The following is a 3,238-nucleotide window of genomic DNA, read 5'->3' as shown; positions in this document are numbered from 1 at the left end:
GTGAAACTCCGGAAGCAAGCGTTTATTTACCATATTCATACTGAAGCAGAATATATTATGTCTTGGAATGTTTTCAAGAACATTATGATTTTATTATGTTTTATAGCTAAAACCATCAAATATATGCCCATCCTTCCATGCTTTATAAATTAAGTCGGAACATTTATAGATTTTGTTCCATAAAATAGGGTAATACAAATCGTAACAAGACCTATCTCATTTAAAAATTTGTCCACTTTTACGTTCAAGATTTAATATGACTGCCTTTTATGGAAGAACTTTTTTCAATACCCTCCTCCTATTTTTTCCCACTTCCCTTTTTCCTTGTGGAGGACCATTTCTGATAACACGTTTAGAAATCGTGAAAATGAAAAAACAACTTTGCCGCAGGTCAAGCGACCAAATTTATGTTGCTTGTTTTGCCTCACTGTTACTGTTGTCTCGTTGGTTGCGTCTCTGGCTTGATGTTTCGGTTAGTTTTGTCTAATGCATACCTACCTACCAAATCAAAATAAGTCGATATATCTGGAAATGTATGCATTTGCAATGCGCATTGGTAAAGTCTTTGTTTATGCAAGCCGAATGTTTAATAATTGATTTTTTCACATTGATACTCGTAAAGCGGTAAGAACACGAAATTAGATATAGCAAAAATAAAATCCTTATAAATATACAAAAACGTAAAATGACTATAGCCAATAACCAACTAAGGGATATTGCAAATTTAAATAAATTGGAAAAAAAATATGAATATGAAATGTCTTTTTATTTGGATGGTTATAAAATGAACAAAAATATAAGAAAGTAAACAGACCGTTTTAGCACAGCTCGCCTAGATTGACGGTATTTTAAAAGTATTTTAAGTCAATGCTTTTGGGGTCCAAGAATACTATGAATCATAACTTATATTTTTAAAATGGCTTAAAAGTTTCAGCTCAGATCAGCCCATACAGCTCATGTAGCTAATAAAGTGACACGTATAGGTCATAGGTCTGTTATTTCAAAGAACTTTATTAAACACATTAAAGTATAAAATTGTATTAAAGCTGCAGACAATTTCTCATTTATACAAACTTAGCAGGGATAAAAAACTTTAATCGTCAATATTGCCGGGGAAGGAGGTTGGTACTAGATGAAGGACAACGCAATTTCCTATTTGAAATGAGATAAGAAGTCAATTCTAAAAAAAAATGAAAGAAACTATTGGAAGCCTTAATTTATATACTCTTGCATCTACGAAAAAAAATTCTATAAGCGACTATGTTTTGATTTGTGTGCGTACACATTTACAAACTTTGAAGAAATGTATTTTCGATGAATTTATCGATCGTATCAATAGCAGCTATAATATATCGATGTCCGATTTTTATAAAAATAACACCGAAATTCTAAAATAGGAAAATATTACTATACTCGGAGTATGTGTGTAAAAATGTGCCAACAAAGTTCAAATTTTGTTCACTTATTATACTCTATACTCGTAAAGTTGAAGGGTGCATTGTACTCGTTGAAAAGTAACTTATGTAACAGGTAGAAAGACCCTATCATCAGCTATCCGTTTCAACGCAAACTTAGACTGTCAGTTTTAGAGCTAATTATATGAAATTTTACCGAAAACTGACAACAAAATGAAAATATAGAAAAGTTACGTAATACTGTAATACAGCTTGTATATAACCATTTTTTTTTAAATTGGTTCCGTAAATAAGTCATTTAAATTAAATGATAAATATAAAAACTACATTAACAATTTCTCCCTAATCCTAATAGGTTATATAAGCTAATGAGTCATCCAATACTATCCAAAGTTTATTTATAGTTAAAAAAAATTCAGGTCCAAAAAATCTCAGCTTGAGTTAAGTTTACTCAGTTTAAGTACAAATTAAATGATTTTCAAATTTGCAAAAGCGATTAAGAATTGGCCAAACAAAGCCGAAAATGCCGTTCAATGAAAAATTAATTTTGAAAATCATGATGAATTTTTTTTTGTCCTCTACAGAATGACTTCTTCTTTACCTCAATGACAAAATCCAAACATAAAGACATGAATAAGTAATACCAAAATACTATCCTAAGTTTGCTTGCCATTCCTAAAATATATATATATATATATATATATATATGTATATTTATATGAATTACTTATAAATGCCGAAACAGAAGAAAGTTATCAAGTTAACTTGTAGTGCTATAAATATTTCTTTAAACAGAATTCATAGTTCATTCTCAATCTGAAAATATATGTACTTAAAAACCAGGTTCAGTTAAATTTAAAAAAATTAAAAAAAATTTTCAAGAAGGAAATCATCTAAATTGAGTTGAAAACCGATTTTTTTCAACCATTATGTTCTCACGTTAGGAGTTGGAAAAAACAAAACCAAAAAAAAAGATCCACTGAAAGAAAGATTGCATTACGTTTGGTGACAAATCGAAAAAAAAGAACGCAATAGTCGAGTTTCTCGACTATTAGATACCCGTTACTCAGTCAAAAAACTTTAAACTAAATATTCCCACAAATCAATCTAAGTTTAATTGGCGCCATCTGTTGAGCGTGCAGCAGCCCCACACCCCGCTAAAAGTGTCGCGATTTGTCTCTGTACAACAGCGATCACCGGCAGAGCAGCCGATAAGTGGCCAAGCAGCGGCACAGCGGCGACAGAGGACCTAATAACTCTACAGCTTTAAAGCGTTTCCTTTTTCCTGATACTCTACACTCATAACAAAATCTACCCTAAAATTAAGAAATTCGCCCTATTTTTGCCATCAATGACAACCCACCATAAATTCTTGGTTAAAGTTTTCTAAAATTAATGGCGCCTCTTTTTGAAAATATAAGGCAAGTAGCCCTTGAAGAAAGAAAAACTTTTCTAGAATTAAGAAAAGTGTGACTCATACTATACATTTTAGGCCAAATTTTTCAAAAAATTTGAAAAATTTATACAAATAAAACATGTTTATTCAAGATGAAATTGTAATTCAAGTATGTATAGATTTTATTATGTATATTGTCTATATCACATCACATCATACACATATATAATGTATGTATAGGCATTGCTTTTATTTGGAAATGAAATTTCAATTTTCAGACTATCTTCGCCACGACCTGGATGCAGATCAGGCACCACCCAATGCTCCAGGCCAATATAAATATTGAGTTACATTTATACGTTCCACAGATGAATCCCTTGACGCTACACAAAAAATTCCGGGTTCGCGTTCAGCTTTCTTATCTTCG

This window comes from Drosophila gunungcola (genome assembly GCF_025200985.1).
Source record: "Drosophila gunungcola strain Sukarami chromosome 2L unlocalized genomic scaffold, Dgunungcola_SK_2 000007F, whole genome shotgun sequence".
In the NCBI taxonomy this organism is placed as follows: Eukaryota; Metazoa; Arthropoda; class Insecta; order Diptera; family Drosophilidae; genus Drosophila; species Drosophila gunungcola.
The sequence above is the reverse complement of the archived record's forward strand: the minus strand, read 5'-3'. Positions refer to the sequence as shown.